The sequence below is a fragment of the Anser cygnoides genome, chromosome 4 (assembly GCF_040182565.1).
Source record: "Anser cygnoides isolate HZ-2024a breed goose chromosome 4, Taihu_goose_T2T_genome, whole genome shotgun sequence".
Lineage (NCBI taxonomy): Eukaryota > Metazoa > Chordata > Aves > Anseriformes > Anatidae > Anser > Anser cygnoides.
Genome location: NC_089876.1, coordinates 57,308,961 through 57,327,164, shown reverse-complemented (window position 1 = coordinate 57,327,164; position 18,204 = coordinate 57,308,961). Strand labels below are relative to the sequence as shown.

Below are 18,204 nucleotides of genomic sequence, written 5' to 3'. Positions count from 1 at the left end.
CTCCTCCTCCTCCTCCTCCTCCTTCTCCTTCTCCTTCTCCTCCTCCTTCGCCTCCTCCTCCTCCTCCCCCTCCTCCTCCTCCTGCTCCTCCTCCTCCTCCTCCTCCTCCTCCTCCTCCTCCTTCTCCTCCTTCTCCTTCTCCTTCTCCTCCTTTCTCCTTTCTCTTTCCTCCTTCTCCTTTCTCCTCCTTCTCCTCCTTCTTTCTCCTTCTCCTTCTTCTCCTTTTTGGACAAATGTGGATCAAACTGAAACCTTTGGAGCAGCTGCTACATTAACTGGCAGAAATTCTGCTGCATATCAGAATCTGAGTTTGAAATTTTATCTCAAACTCACCTCTCCGGCATTTCATACCTAAATAAGAACCATAACAAGTAATCTACTGTTTAAATAGCGGACATTTTCCTCTCTTCAGTTCATTGGTTCAGCATATCAGAATGACTTCACTCATTGCACCCTGATGCATATGTTAGTAGAGTTATTATCTAAACGTGTAATACATCAGTCTGGAAGAAACTGAAAGGCTGGGCAGCATTTCTGTGAGGAGTAAGTCTTGGGGAGGCAAACTGTCTCAGATAAAATGCTTCCTAAAGTAGCAACAAATCTATCACTACTGCTAGAACATAGTGTTCAATTCATACTATTGTGGGAAGGGTAATTATAAGTTGAGATGGTACAAGCTCTTGTACTGCTTTTGAACTATATCAAATTATTTTCATATAGCAGCTCTCATAATTTCAATAAGTGTCATCTTTTTTTTCAGGCCTTTATAGGGCACAGCAAAGATTAAAGAATATGTTTTTATTAAAGGCATTGCAAAAATCCATGTTACTTTCAAGTCTGATAAATAAGAATGGACAAGGTAAATGAACACACTGTTTTTTCAATTATTCCGTTACATAAAGTTCTGATACATTTGCATAATTTAGTGTCATTTTCTTCATTCAAAAAGGAAACCTTCCATGGGATTTTTTAGAAATGCTAGAGAGGGTGTCTAGCATGTCAGAAAGGAGTTGTGCTTAAGTCTTACAATAACACTCTTATAGATAGGTGCTCTGTTTGTATGCTTGCCAGTGAACCAGGGTATTGTTTATTGTCTTGAATGCTCACTTCTGGCTTCAAGCTTCACTGGCACTGGTATGCAGCTGGTATAGTCAACATGCTGACACTTTGCAGCTTGACTTACTGCTTGAGTTTACGGAGAAAACTTTGTCATTTTCTTTTCTGGAAGGTTTCCTTGAAGAAACAGGCTAAATATAACAAAATCAAACCCATTTCAAAAGCTCTCATTACAATGTCTAATAGCCTTAGCAAACCTGACACGAGTAGAATTTTAGCTGTAGTGTCTACTGCTTATTATGAAAATGAGAAATAAAGAACAGATTTAGTATTTCCTTGCCTCATTCAGTTCATTTGAGAATCATCAGTACATGTGTGTAATTTTTGTTAGTATTATAATGTAGTCTAGAATGTAGTATGTATCACTTGAAGAAGAAACAACTTGCTGCAGAATCGTTTGGCTTGAAAATCCTTTTGTTTTACACTTCGCTGCAAGCATGTACACATTTCAGTACGTGCTGTGAGAACCACATCTCTACCTTTCAGCCTTTTTCTTGTCTAAAATGTAGGGGGGAAAAAAAAAGAGATTTCCACAAAGGTGAATGCTTAGAGAAAGAACGTGAATCAATATGAGGGCTGTAGCAGGTTTGTTGTAGCAGCACGTTTTCCTAACATTTGGGAGAATGGCTGCGTGTGTGTGAATGAACTTTGGATAACAGGCTTCAAACAAGTAACGACTGACTGACTGCATGGCAATCAAAAGAAGATGTTAGAAGCAGTGTGCATTTGCCCTGGCTTTTGCCCTGATCTTTGGGTAGCTGGCAGCATAGCACTATCTGCAGAGACAAATAGTATCTAGTTAATTTGCAAGTGCAACGTTCATGCAGTACTGCGTAAGGTGATATTGTGCTTGGCAATTATGCAGCAAAAGTATGGATGCTTTCAGTATGCCTCAGTCTTTTCTAATGTACTTTTACTGTCAGAGTAGAAAGGTAAATTCAAACAGTAAAACTGTTAGTTCTTACTATTTTCAGTATGATAAAGAACACAGAACTGGCTGTGTTTATGATTTTAATCATTTATGTATATGCTTATACATGTATATATTTAAGTATATGTGCATTATAAAAAGCATTTTGTTGACTATCAGGGAGTTGCCATTTTTATAGTAACAAGTAATTTATAGTAACATTTATAGTAACAAGTAATAGGAATAATACATACAGACAGACATTTGAGACAATAAGAAAAAAAATCTGAAAAAAAACAAATCAAATGGAAGTTCCAAATACTTGGGTTAGGTGTTGCTCAATTTACATAAATATTCCGAGATCAATCTCACATACATATTGGTGTATATTTGAGCCCATGAATGAAAATGCAAAGAAAAAGTGTTCTTGGGGCTTAAATTTCAACTAGCCAGAGAAAAAAATCTTTTTAATCTGTTCAGAGTTTAGTTAGATTGAATAATGCATAATAAATGCTCAATATTTACAGTAAATAGTTCTTGAGATCAGTGAGGAACTATATCAGTTTTAGACTGACATTTGTATCAATAAAATATTAGTCAACAATGGTAAATATTAAACAAAGTTAAAAAAAACAGTTTATTAATTTTTACAAATTGTCTGGAAACAAAGAGCCAGTTTGAATTGCAAGAGTTTCTATCAGGTGTGTGATTGATGAGGATTAGATGTTGGAATAGGGGGGTAATTCTTTTATCTATCTGAAAATTCCATCTGTTTTAGAATACAGTTCATCAAAGTAAAATCTAGATTTTATTCTGAATAATTCTGAATGATCTGTTCTATTACATGCACAGTTTCATAGATCCATAATTGTTTACAGCACCACCAAGAAGTGAACTGCTTTTAAAAACTATTTTGTGATACATAATGCTGATCAGATCTACTGACTTTTTTAATTCTTCTCTAGATTTTCCTTGCTTTGCCTTCATCTTTCAAAACTATGACTGAAGCTTTGCAACGTACTTTTGCCAGTCTCACCTTTGAAGTAAACTCAAATACTAATCTTCATGGATATAAAGATCCAGAATTCCTTACCTTTATTTTCTTTATTAGCATAATACAACTGTTACTTTATTTGTGATCCACTACGATTGTGCTCTTAGTTACTTTCCTACTGAACTGTTACTTCCCATTTTGTACTGCATTTTTTCTTTTTCTTTCTGAGAGAATGTGTTTAGGATGTGTTATTTACTGAATATAGTTTTCTACTTTCTGGCTACTTCACGAAGTTATTAAGAAAAAAATGAATTGAATACTGCTCCCCAGACTGCTTTGAGTCCCACAAAGCCTGGCATCATCTGTGGATTTTGTAAGTGCAGGCTTTAAGTTTGCTGCTAACCAATGTAATGAAAACACATTGAATACTATAAAACCAAAGCTAAAGTTTGTGGTATCCCCACTGATTTATCAGTCCACTTTGAGACATGTTTATTAATAATTGCCTTTCTGCTTTTTGTGTCGTCATGCAACCTGTTGAAAGTAATTTGGTATAGATCATATTTTTATTCTTTCTTATGGCAATTTTATATCAGATTGTATCACACTGTGATGTTAACAAAGCTGTTGATCAGATCTGTTACTCTTCTGCTTTCATAAACAAATAAACTCATAAAAAGAGAACTTAGGTCAACACAATTTTACAAGTCATGACTGACTCTTACAATCTCATTGTCCCCTAAATGCTTACAAATTGTTTAGTAATTTGCAAAGGTATACTTGTGTGCATTCTGCTAGTCTGATTGCTCTCTGCAACTCTAACTTTTCTTATGTCCTCCTCCAGACCTTTAGATTTCATCTTCATGTGATTTTGAAAATAATTGCTGTTACTCAAAGCTAAGATATATGGCAATACAAAATTACTCCTGCCTTCCTTGTTCATCCCCTTCAAGCTGGGAAGTCACTAGCAGTTACGTGCAACCTCCCCACCTATACCTTCCCAGTCAATTGTAAGTGTGTTGAAAGCTGAAGGATTGTTAGAGAAGCTTGACAGAGCTGCAGTTGTAAAATAAACAGATTTGCAGGTTGTTTTTCCACTGTGTATTTAATATAGCTACATAGAGGGGTCCATTGTATCTTTTTTCAGAAGTGAGGTTTATATGTAATCAGAAATAGACGTCCTTTCAAGGAGAATTTAAGTAGAGAGTTGAGATACAGCAGTTGTCTGTAGGTTTGATAAAGGTAAAAATTAATTTACTGTGTAGGAGTGATTGCTGGAAAGAACTAAAATATTGCACAAGTTAGCAAATAAGAAATTGTTTAGGCGTAGTAACATTGCCAGTGTCTGAATATATATATATCTCTGGTGCAGCCTGGGTTGCCTGAATCTCAAGTTTTCTTCACCAAAGAGAAGTGTTGGACTTTGTTCTACAAACTAACTTGGACTCTTTCCCCTGAATGATGTGAACTGTTTACAAATATAGAATGGGCTGTGGGCACATATTTAGAATGGGCAATGTCATTACTCTTGGCATAGCTGCGATAGCTTTGGAGTATGGTAACTCTCAAATGCCTTGATTTCAGAGTACCTGGAGGTTTCTGTTTCTTGGTTCCCAGAAGTCTCAGCATGACTACAAATTCCAGAAGGCAAAGTGATGCTATGAACTACTTGAACTCTGCATTAAAATTGTTTTATCAGTGGATTTCTGTGCTTTTACTGGAGAAATCTACAGTCATATAGGTGTAATGAGGGTCTGCAGTTAAGATACAACAACAACAATGAAGATATAAATGTAGTAATGCTATTTAACTTATATGTAGCAGGTTTCATCAGTACTCCTGAGCATTCAATACCATTATCCCCAAGAAAATGACTTGAGAAAGTCTGGTGAGCTCACAGTGAGTTAAAAATCCCAAGGCAGAATGACCCGAGCACTGGGATCTTGGCTGACTACAGTGCAGATCTCCCATATTTGAATCCAGTATTTTCTCCACAGTAACAAACTGTTGGTGTAAGGTTCCTAAGTGTTCCTACTAACTCCTGTATGTAGTGTTCCAATACAATGGAGAAAGCAGCCACGCATTAGCATGGGTGGAAAAACAGATGTTGACACAAGCACCAAAAATGTCTCTGATCTGTGTCCTAAAATTCTGTCAGTTTATGACTTGCTGGCTGTAACAACTTTAAATGTGTAAATGAGGGCTTGAATTTTTGTTTGCTTTCCCTAGGAAACATAATTGCACCCAAGATATATCTTTACATTAGCCTTCATTTTCTATCACTTTAAATCATTGGCTGTAGAAATTATTAGCATATGAAGTGTTTTTGCATATTGTCTGGCATCCTCTACTGTGCATAAATATTCCAAGCATAAATATAGTATTATTGCTGATGCTCTGTTATAGTATATAGATAAAGTATATAGATACAGTATAGTTACAGTATACAGATAAAAAGGCAAAAATACCAAAGTAAAATATTGTATCATAAAGTGAGTTAAAGAGATGATCTCTGTCTAATAGTATGTACATGTGTGCCTAACAATAGCTGTTTCTAAATGTCAGTGCCCCCTTTCACTTAGGGTGCTTTTGTCTTGATTTGGGAGATTTGCCATTCTGAAGCCCCATTTGTAGCTTTGTGATGTAGCTTTCAGTTCACTCTTACTTTCAAAAGACAAAAATAATATGCTTTTAAACTTTCAATTAGAAGAATCACTTTGTTGGTGGCCACTTTGGTCTTCCTTGGCTTCAAGATGGGCAGAGCTTCGTATATCTCACTAGCATGTTCTTGGACAAAAAATATTTTATGGGACTGGGCCATTAATAGGCACTAAACATACATGCTACTTTAAGTGTTTTTAAGAAAAATGAGGTGGTGTTACACAATTTTATAGTATGACTGTATAACATGATAAATTATATGCTTCCCCCTAGCTGGTTAATATAACAACTCAAAGAATGACATTCATATCTTGGAGTGTCATAGTAAAGTTTTTTAAACAGTCATAGGTAGATAGCAGGTGCATTTTTTACTGAAGGAAGTTCAGTTATATTCCTCTACAGAATTTTACAGACACATCAGCAGTGATACATTTTATAAAATGGTATCACATAGTGATCAGTTAGAAGAATTTTAAATTAATAAATAAATAAATTTTACCTACTAGCTTGCAATGTTATTTAAAAAGACCAAATAAAATCTCTGCAAATTGAGACTACATAGACATCACATTAAATCCGTTCCCTCTTACTTCTGTATAACAATAACCTGCTTTGTGATTTGTAGCTTTCAAAGATGTTTTTAATAGGCTTTTAACATACAGAAAGTCCTGTTCTAGACAAATGAATTCAATTATACCACTTTCAAAATGTGAAGATAATGCAAGGCATAGTGCACTCTAAACTCACAACCATGGTATCTCCTATGGTACAGTGATTTCGTTTACGTGATTTGGAAATGAAATGAGTTTTGGTTCCCTTCTTCTCTACCATTTAGACTGGCCAAGGAAATTAATGGCAAAACAGATTTTCACTCACATGCCAAGGTTGTTAAAAGGAGACATTCACCAATCTGTAGCGATGTACCAAGCTTTCAAAATTCTTGCTTCCTGAAAGCCTGTTGGTTGCATGGCTTAACCGAGGATAGGAAAGAGACCCTGAGATCCCTGCCTTCACATTTGGGACCTCCATGATTGTTGGCCTGTGATAGGTGAGGTTCTGAAACAGCAGCAGAACAGGGAATATATTTTACATTATTTTCCAGAAAGTTTGAATTTGATGTATTACTTTTTATGTTTTTCTTCTATGAGTGGTGAGTATTTATTCAGGAATTATAGATTATCTTTTGTTGTTGTTGTTGCTACATATTAGAGATTTCATAATAGTGTTTTTTTTTTCTTTTTTTTTTGAGGTTTAAAATAAGTATGAAAAAACCCTAGATTTTTCAAAATTTCCTGTAGGAATTTCAAGGCTTACTTACATCTTACTTACATCTTTTTAATGAGAAATGAATGCTAGCAGGGGGTTCTCAGGAGGGGTTTTGACTGTGGTGTGATCCCTTATGTTCTGTCTTCTCCTAGATTTCTTAACTTCATAAAGCTTATTCATATTTCAAAGCGCATTCATTGGGCTTCTTGAGAAGGGGCTGTCTGAAGAGGGTAAAACAATTGTGTTTTACTGTATTAGTCTACTGTTGGGAAGTGCATACATTGCTCTGATAGGTGTATGTGTCTTCTTTATTATTATTATTGTATTTTGTTGTGTTTCTGAATGTGTGCAAAGTAGCAGTAGGTGTTCTGAAGCAAAACATACAGAATTTTTATGTAGAAATAGTTAATTAATTCATGTTATTACAAAGTCCTAGCAGCAGCATGCAATGAAGTGAGGTAGAGTGTAAATCTTTGTACGGTTCTTATTCCCCTGATAGAAATGGACTTTCCAAACAAATTTGGCCAGATTTGACAAGAAAACAAGTTGGCAGATTTGCTTTTATGTCTTCTCTGTCAGAGCTGTGATGGTGTCTATCTTTGATTAACTCCTCAAGTTATCTCTTTGCCTCTGATGCTGTTTCCCTGGCATAACTAGGGTCGGAACAGTACATATTATACCAAAAGTGTGTTATATTAGGCTACACTGTATATCATTAAGCATACTATGGTAAAAAAGGTTTTATCTGGTTGCAGGATAAAGGTTGCAGAATTTTCAGTTCTTTTAATAAACAGATGTGATAATTCTGTTCTGCTTAGCACCCAGGGAATAGTCCTCCTAATTCTAACTCTAATCAGGTAAAGAAACATAGGATTTAACAAGAAATTTGGCCTAAATAAATGCTGAGACAGTTATTTTGCCTAATAAGTCTTAGAATCAAGGGGGCAGAAATAGACTATGGCAAGTAGACATTAATAGTCTCATTTTTTGCCAGTCTTATTTTTTTATTTTTTTTCCTCCAGTGTAATTCTGCAACTACTCCATGTTTTAGAATAACCTCACCGAGTTTCCTAATGATGACTATCTCCTCCCTCTTGTTTTCCTTCTCATAACTAACACCAAATTCTGCCCTGTTTACTGCTTCTGGATTGCCAAGGAGATTGAAAGTTGTAGTCTCTGCTATTTCATTGCTTTACAGTAGCCTGAACAATCTTCCCATACCAATTTGAAAAATTTTAAAAGGATAAATAGATAAATTTGTGGGTAGATAGGCAAGATGGAGGGGGGAGAGAGAGAGAAAGAGAGAGAGATATTCTCGAGAGATCTTGGAAGGGGTCTGCTTGGGACATAGCATTTTAATCATCCTACTCTTTTGTCTGTGAGATGTCTATGTAGGTATAGCTAAAAGCATTTCTTTTCTGTTTAATGCATCAATTCTGTCTTTCAGTCAGCTAGGGTTTTCCTTTTTGATTACACTAACTGCTTAATTTCTTCATTTCACAGTCTCTGTTCTCATCTCTGGTTTCATCTTTTCCCTGTTTTGTTCATTCCCCAATGCCTTTTATTATCTGTTGTGGTTATATTTCATTTTACACACACCACACACACACACACACACACACACACACACACACACATGTATAAGTCCAACAGATAACCTGAGGGCATAGAAATTCTCTTCCCTTATTTTTAAAGCCTATTTTGTATTTTACAAATAATTCCTCACCTTTTTCCATATGAATAAAAGACTAACGGTTTTGATAAATAGAAAGCATCTCTCCTCCAAGTCAGGTGTGTTGCAAGCGTTGTCCCATAGCAATACACACAGAATTTTTATCGCTGTCAATGAGAATTACAGGAACTTTAGAAGGAAAACATAACCCTAAAAATCCTTCTTGTCTGGGTTTCTCATTTGTTGTACTCAAATATACTCATCTGTGCTAGAGACATACTAAAGGAATATCTCTCCATTTTATTCAAGTGGATTGATATATTGATGTAGTTCTTCTTTTGTTATGTGCTACTATAATCTGAATAAAAATACTATTTTTTCTGATGAAGATAAAACTAGTAATTTTTCTAAAACAGAAGAAAGATACATATATGAAAATGTTGCCAGAAAGGGCATCTAAATAAACTGTTACTGCTCTTTGCCAATTTGTACATCTGCCAGCTTTACCCTCTGGACATAGATTAGGACCTTTGGACTATAGCCAAGTTAAGAAAAGAAAATGTTGTGTGTATCATTGATTCTTGAACAGATAAAAGTATAAGACTTGCTTGGAGCCAAAGTTATGTTATGTCTGAAGAAAACATGTTCACCAGAGGAAAATTCAAACTGTATAGCCCATATCACTCAAGAGCATATATACCTGAAGGAAAGTAAATCTTTGGTACAGCTTCTAAATAATATTGCCAAGAAGCTGTGCATTGCTGAAGGGAGAATATTTCCATGACTTGGCACTTGGAGCATCATATTGTCATGAAATAGGAATGATGCCTAAAATGTTGGTCATTACCTTACTGGTGCTCGCTTCAAAAAGTGGTGGATCTCTTTTTCTCACATAGAGTTTTAATTACAAATTCTCACCTTGTAAGAGTATCTACCAAGACAATTATTACTGTTTTAATATAGAAAGTGCTTAACTAAAGAAATAAAGAACCATCATTTGTTTATGTAAGTACAGTCCCCTTGAAGTGTACTAAAATTACATTGGATTAAAGCTCCTGAGTAGGATCTAGTAGACAAAATTAAAAAAAAAAAAAATTTAAATGTTAGGATTTAGGTCTATTTCTACGTTTGAGATTTAATTTAATTTTATAATTTAAAGCTATTTTTCAGTATCAAGTTCTTTATAGGCTTTTTTTCCTGATTAAATGGTTTCATGTTGTGACAAATGCGAATGTAAACATCTATCAAAGAATTAGTACTATTTTACTTGCATGACTGCCTTAGTTCAGTGAGTTTTCAGTTTTGCGTTTTCTTCCATAGGCTATTGGTCCATAATAAAACATAGAGAGAAAAAGTTGCAAAAGAGAGTTGTCCAAAATTGCTACTATGGATCCTGTCTGCAGAGAACGTACAGCGCTGCTAAGACATGCACATCCTTCTGAACTCTGGTTCTCTATTCATCTTGTGAAGAAAAGGTAAATGTCACCACTAGAGGAGCCTAGAGGTACCTGTGTATTTAATCCCGTCTCCCCGTATGCTCTATATAACAGCATAAAAGTGAGGAATCTAGCTGTGACTCAGAATATGGGAAAAAAAAAATATCGTAAGACCTATTTGAAGAGCTGAATGAAAAGAACATGTAGTAGGAGGAGGGCAATTCCTCCACATCCCTTTTAGGACTTGAGAAAGAAGTATGCATTACAGATTTGGGAAACATCGACAATGACCCCAAGGTACTTCCCTAGCAGCAGAAGTTTAGATACCCAGAGATAAGTAAAAGTTTTGTGAATACAATATAGTGTGTTCTACAGCTGCAGTACGACCTGAACCTATTTAAAATGTTTTTTAAAATCTTGCAGAACACGGAGCCCCACAGCAGTACATGCATGGAGATACATTTCCAAGGCAGACAATTATAATTACCTTTGTGCTGTCTGAACAGCTCTTCTTACAGGACCAGCACTGGTACTGTTCACTACTAGTTTTGATCAGGCGATTTTCCTAATGTAAACTTTAAATTCGCTGTAAGGCGTAGAAGAAATCTCTGAATGTGAGTCATGTGACAGTTATATTGAAAAAGCTTTTAGCATTGGTGACGTAGCCACTGTCTCTCCACCCCACTTCCCCATTAATTTGCCATTGCTGTAGCAGGGAAGAGGTGAAGATTTGTTTCCAGCAGCCAAAACAAAGGGTGACAAAAACCTCTGTGTTTTCTGGGCCAAAATCAGTCATCTGTTTGTTGATGGTTATAACAGTGAAAAGCAGTATGGGAAGTAAGTCTTCAGAAAGACAAATAGTCCAAGGGAAAGGTTACATTTATTATAATTTTCAAAATTCCCTAATTAAAATATAGACAATCTATTAAAATCATCTAAATGAATAAGGACTTCATTAAAAAAGCACAAATTGGAGTGAATTTGCAAAGATGGCCTTCTTTCAAAAGAGAAAGCAATCAACTGGTCAGCAAGGAGTGGCCATTAGTTACATGGATTTTTTGTGTTGTCAAGGCTTTCAGACAGTCACACTGGCTCCATGATGCTAGTTATATGAACTCAAAAACAAAGACTGTGTGTGAGTGGGCTTGTATCTAAACATACAATGAGAGGTAACAAATGAAGGGGGAGAAATTGTGGGAGGATGAATATAAAGTGAAATGATCATTTCTCAGTAAGGGTTTTCTTATGTGATTGGATTAATTTATGTTTTCTATATGTAAAAAAGTTATTTGGGCAAACAAAAACAAAGAAAAATTAATACTTCAAGAAGAGAATCACCCGTGTTGAAAATACAGTATTTATTTTTCATTAAAAAATACATGCAAAGTGTAAGGAAATTACAAAGTTGATTCTGTTTCATTACAATTAATTAGGACTCTGAAGAAACTCACTGTGGGGTTTTATATTTAAGAAAAATACTAAGCCTGTCTAGCTGGATGCCAGTGTTTATTTCCTTTAAACAAGAGTCCTATTGCCACCTTTCCAGGAGCTCTTTCAGAGTAAGGTTTAAGAACCTTCCTGGTAATTTACTGCTGTAAAATTACTTGTAAAATAACTTTTAACCATTGAATCTCTGAACATTGTTTTAATCTTGCCTATATGACTATAGGCATTGATAAATGAAAAATATGAACTTTCAGACAGACTTACCTGCTAAAATATTTTTCCTGAGGCAAAGCCAATAACTAAAACTTTGCCATACAGTTGGCAACTGGGGCTGGAGAACAAGTCTGCCAAGCCTGCCTAGCTTTCAAGAAATGAACAAACCACTTATGATTGATTTTTTTTTTTTTTTATAATTGATATGCTTGTTGGTTTTTTTTCCCCCTTTGGCTTTATTCAGTGCACAAAGTCATTTTGTACTTTTGGAGTAGTAATGTGTTCCATTTTTTTAATACACAGTTATAAACCTATTACTTAATAGCTATCAGTTCTTTTTATTTATTAATGCTCACAGTATTTTTTATTTTATTTTACTGTTAATATTTTACATACTAAAATGGTGCTTATATAGAATTAAGTTTCAGCCATAACTAGCACCATTAAGATAGCAAGCATAATGTGGATCATTTGCTGCACTGGAAGCTTACTGCTATTCTGGTTCAGGTGCAAACATCTGTTCAACAGGAGGCTCACAAATATTCCAGGGTAATTTGTTCATAGTGTGATTTACTGAAATGTTGTTGGACCTTAGCTAACAAGACTATTATGCCAAATGAATATTGTGTTTCATTCACCAGTCCCCTGGAAAAAGATGTTGAGTTTTGGTATGGTGTGATGAAGCTGCCACTGACTCATAACTATACAAAGAGTAATGTTATCCACAAAATCCACATAAGGATTCTTGACTTTAATAAGCTCTTGATATACAAACCATTAATAATTTTTATTGATTATAACAAAATCCTTCTCTAATGCCTGGCTCTGCAAAACCCCAGTTGCAACATAGTCACATTTTCTCATGAAGTTATAGATAGAATTTTAACATTTACATTTCTATTTCTTTGCATTATTCTATCCTGCCCTTCCTTCAAATACTTTCACATCTTCTAAAAAACTAAGTTGGCTTGTGTGAGCATTAGCCCTGATTTTTTTGAACAGCAGTATTTTCTGCAGGGTTTTGTTAATAGTTCCTAGTTTAATAGGCATTTTGTAACACTGGAAAGTAAACTGCTGTAACTGATGAGAACAAGGGTACGGGTTAAAGCCTAGCAGGGTGAGGGTGATAGTAATGCCACTTTATTCCATCAGCAGAATTACTAGCCTTTCATATACTCACATGCTAATCAGCATCAACCTCTTAGATGTCTATTTTCAGATATTGCAAGTCTAGAAACACTGTTCTGAAATCTGAAATTGCACCATTACATTTCCTCATTAGCCTGCATTCGTGCTTTTTCCTGGTTAATCCGCATCTGACTATAGCAGGAAACAAAAGCGTTTGGCACATGCAGTTTGCACCTTCATCATTTTTCTTCATGGAAGACTGTAGTAATTTCGCATGTCCAAATAGGTTTCTCCTCCCTTCTACAGGGCTGATAGTTCATACTGAGAAGCATGAGTGATTTCAAGTAGAACGTGTAAGTTATAACATCATGCCACAATTTAAGTCTATGTACAGACAAATTTTACAACACCTTTTTCAAGCCTCATCATCAATTTCCATAAGACACGCTAAGGAGATAGGTAGATAGAGAAAGAAATTCCAAGTACCAGATCTCCAGCAAAATGATACTGACAAGAATCTAGTTCTGTGACTGCACTTGGGTGGGAGCTTTAAGAAACTGGAAAATAGTATCTAGCAGGTCTTCCGCAGAAGCCTACTCCCATCTGTGTAAAAAATGCTAAAAATGCTAAAGATGCAACAGACATTGTAAATGTTTTCTTCATTGTTATTGTTTTGCTTGTATAGGATCTATGTTAGGATCAATAAAAATTCTGAAGCAAAGATTATTTGTCTGGACTAGCTTCAATATCCAGAGGAATGTAACAGGGAGAAGAAAGGCAACAAATTAAACTTACAGGCTTAACGTATTCTACAAAATGAAGACACTGGCATAATTTTTACTTCCAGAAGGAAGAGAGATTTCGTAAGACTAAGTATTAAGAGAAAATATGGAGCAATTTTTATCAAAGTGTCTAGATTTCTTTCAACACCTGTGCTGTTAGTAAGGTGTTGGGGAAATTGTGAGCATTGCTTTGGTGTATTACATTTTTAAGGACTATTAAAGTACCTAGCATTTGAAATAGAATAGTATACCTCATTAGCAGTATAAACTAGAGGGAAAGAAATACCTGAACAAAAAGAGAAAAGAATACACCTTCTCATGGTTGATTTCTCCTAAAAAGTGGCAACCTTTGTTAGAAAATGTATGGTCAGATTTTTAGCAGCAATTTTGGTCAATTAAATGCTATAGCCAGTGGAGCAAATACCACTTCACAAGAATACAGGTTACATTTTGACTCTCCTAAAAGTTTCCCAGCTCTGTTTAGTTGTTTGTGTGGATAAGTCCTTAGACATGTATGATGTACTGTCTGAAGTTTTTCAAAGAGTATATATTTTTAAAATAGAGTTTATCATTTCCCTAAATAGCACACACAACTGATCAGTTTCAATTAAAAAAATATATATTTTTGTACCTAAGCCATTTTATAATTTTCTTCAGTGACTACTATTTGACTGCTGTTCTTATGGGAAACACTGAAAAAATAAAAATGAAGCAGATGCATCATGAGAAGTAACTGATCTTTAAGTGATGTTAGCAATATTATAATTCTATAAATTACAATAAAAATTGTAATAAAAATGGTAGCTGATTTCTTTAAGGAGTCATTTTTATCTCAATATTTTTTATATTAGGAAAGATACTGCTTTGAAAACAATCTCTTCAGAAGTCTATACCAGAAGAAAAAAAAACTCAAGTTGTAAAATTGGCCCTAACATAATAAGCTGTTATTTATTTCTTCATTATTTCAGTATCACTTAAATAATCCTGCCATTCTGCAGCCAACTAGCGACTTTGAATAATTCAAAGAGCTCTACAAATTGCTATTTAAATTCATGTATTCTTAAATTAGTCTTAGTAGAAAATTAATATGCGTGTTGCAAATTATATGCTCTTTTTTCTTTCTTTTTTTTCTTTTTGGTAAAATCTTGATACTTTGGTCTTAAGCAAAAGACTTTTTACATTTATTTTGCAAAATGCTCCCCATGAGCATAATACAGGACTTTTAGAGTTCACCGAGATTGGTGATTTATTAAGTTTGACAGTGGCTACAATAGAAATTTCTGAAGAAGATGGAACAAACTATTCTGCAAATATCTTGATTGCTCATGGGAGAACTTTTCCCTTGCCTTCCATCATTGGGTTTTGATATGAAACATAGATCTGATGAAACTAAATGTTCTCTGTAGTCAGCAACCCTAATTTGAAAATTTCTCCTTTGAAGATGCAATTCAAAGACTTGCTTATCAAACTGGAGTCATATTCAAATGTTTCTAATTTCTTTGCAAATCTTATGGGAAAGATGAACAAAGACAAAGTTAGGGTGTTTGGAAAATATTGAAACTGGAGGATAAGAAGGCTGGTGCTGAAGTGAAAAAGATAGAAATAGACACGGGAGTTGTGTGTTTCCTTTCTGCAACACAGAAACTTTTTTTCTCTGCCGACTATAAGCTTTGAGATGTGTTAACATTTTGTGTTGATTAGGCATGACTATTCAGGTACGATTTCATGTAGAACAGCTCCAAATTCTCTTCTCTGCTCTGTTCTCTCATTTTGCCCCAAACAGTGTTCAAACTTTTAATTTGTCTATGTCTCACAACAAAATTCTGGAGGAGATTCTAATTTTGTTCAATTATCTTTCTTTTACTGAAGCAGCATGAAAAATACAGACCATGCAAATGTGCTTTCTTCAGATACTGTGCTACTTTCTTTAGTGAGTCCTTGCAGGATACGGAGATTACCTTAAAAATGAGAAGATACATAGTGTACAATCATTTGTGGTTTAAATTAAAAATAAATTATAAAATTTTATATTAATGTGATCATCCCTTGTATTTTCAAAATCATCAGTGTGTAGATCACAGACATAAGGAAATTTGATCACCTGTGAAAGGTAGTATTCCGTAAATATTGTCTTATAGGACAGGTAGACAGTAAATTTACACTACTAAATTACATTGGGCAGAAAAAAATCCGTATTTGTTTGTGTTTTTAACAGATTTATCCAGTTTGTATTGGCTTTATTGTCAGTTATCTGGAGACGTGCTTATTTCAGTCAGCTGACAAGGCTGACAAAGCTGAGATGGGAAAGTTGTTTGAGAATATTGCAAAAGATATGATTTTGAAAATTACTGTTCTTTTCAATGAAAGGACTTCTTTTTTTTCTGAATTACTGTTTAGCTATTTGTCTAAATCAAGAGAAGCTTTTATTCTTGCTAGGTCTCCTCTACTAGTGCAATTTCAATGTACAATTCATTGTACATTGTTGTTTGTGCATGTTTAGGAAATATGACAGGTAATTTTTTTAATATATAAGATACTGCATGAATAAGGAGTACAAAGATTTTAATCCCCTCTGGAAGCCCAAAATGTCAAAAAAAAAAAAAAAAAAGGAAAAAAAGAGCAATTTGGCATTGGATTGAATCTTTAATTCTGTTACCTTGGTTCTTGGTCCTGAAAAATGCTGAACATTGAAGTTGGCAGAAGCAGAGCATGTGTTTAGCAGGACTGGGTTTGACTGTTACAGATGTAAACTGAAAAGCAGTGGGTTGACTCAGCCAAGAAATAAAAATTCAATTTTTCAAATAACCTTCATACTAAGCGGGAATGATTCTGTCAACATCTTTTTGTACATGATTAATCTTTCTCCCCCCTTCCTATCAGCAGAATCAACTTGTCATGCTACAGTCATATAAATCCGTGATGCTAGAATCGCTTGTGTGATGGCAGGGAAAGTTGGCAACCTAGATGCTAGCTCATTAGGATAATAAGTAAGGAACAGTTAGGAAAGCATTAATGTGGTTGAGCTGTGTTCTGAACTTTTATTGTGAATCAGTTGTGAAATATGCTGGATCTCTGCCACAAGAAAAAAAGCAATTTCACTTAAGCCTATAAACCTATTCTGAGTGATGGAGGTTTTTAAATTGTAAAAATCACAATCAGGGAACTATCAATCAACATGCTTTCAGCAGAAGAGAGAGCACCAAATATAGTTAACTTGACAATTTTTTAAAATAAAATCACTCCTGACCAAAATTTCAGGAAGTACGATGTTTGTTTGCTAGCTAAAGCAGAATTGTTTGGTCATGGTGAGAAGCCTTGGAGCTTTCAGAGAAGCTCCAAGTAGTATACTTACAACACAATTCATTTGTGTTACAGTTCATCGTCAGTAGGACAAATGAAGGAAAGTGAGCTAGGTCTGTCAAACTAAACAGTCAAAAAGGGAGGAAAGTGCCTCCGAAGAGTGATCTATAATGTATCAGAAGAGCTTTACAAATCAGCAGAAGGATCCTCAAAAATACATAGTAATCAGCAAGCCATCTAAAAGCACAGGTGAGCCTGACCTACTGTCACTCCCTGAAGTACAAGCACTTGTCTCTGGTTAAATAGTAGCCATCTCTATTCACTCAGGATACAGCCTCGTACAATCCAGAATCTAGAGTCTGTGAAATACCTTGTAATTAGAGAACTATCCCAGGAAGGGAAAAACCTGATTCTTAGTCTCATCTTTACTCAAAAATAGTTAAATACACCTGGCTGACTTTTCAGGAGAAGTCATGCATTCTGAGCTAGCAACCTATTGAAGCGGCTGAATGGGGGCAGTTTATCTTCCTCCTAGTGGTTTTTAGAAGGAGACTGGAATTCATTGCTGCCTCTTTCGAAAGTGCTTATGTGATACTGAGCACATAAGAAATGGTCACAAAGTGTGACACCCCTTCCTCTTTATGATGCAAATACGAAGCTATGCTGTGAGTAGCAGAAGAGCTAAGTATTTAATGAATGACATTGAAGGTGTCTCACATTAAGATCCTGCTTTTATTTAAGAGGACCTCAGTGTATCTGTGCTTTGGTTGAGTATAGGATAATTTTGTATAGTCAGCTAACAAGCTGTTGGCAAGTTCAAGAAATATTTGTGTACTTTGGCAAAGAATATCATAAGACAATGTTATAAAAAAGAATAATTCTGTCTTCATAACAAACTAAATGAAAAAAAAAATCTCCATCATTGTGGTAGTGCTTTACCTTGGACATAATGAAGCAAAATTATGGGTACTTGTTAACTGAATTAGTACCAGTTATTCTATGCAATGGATGAAACAAGAAACGATCTAATTAAATACTAGATCATGGTGAATATTTACAGTCATCTGTATCTGTGCTAATGGTTAGCATGTGAATTCTATTTTGCAAAGCTTTATCATCTTTTAATATTTTTGGTAAGTACCCATAATACTTTGAGCTCATATACAATTACTGTCCTACTTTCAGCATATATTTGCAATGTTAAGGTAAGGTTTTAATTCTTCTAAGTCTGGTTTTGTAGTTATCCTTAATAAATACCCACTATTGGTGATGAAATTTGA

General features: G+C 34.9%; 1 long non-coding RNA gene across 1 annotated transcript in view; it reads left to right on the top strand.

The window, feature by feature from the left end:
* LOC106035228 (uncharacterized) overlaps positions 1 to 12,274 on the top strand; it is a 33,480-nt gene extending 21,206 nt beyond the window's left edge. Inside the window, exon 4 of the long non-coding RNA XR_007160106.2 lies at positions 9,940 to 12,274. This is a non-coding gene — a long non-coding RNA (uncharacterized lncRNA). The remainder of the gene's footprint in view (positions 1 to 9,939) is intronic.
* The last annotated feature ends 5,930 nt before the right edge of the window (positions 12,275 to 18,204 follow it).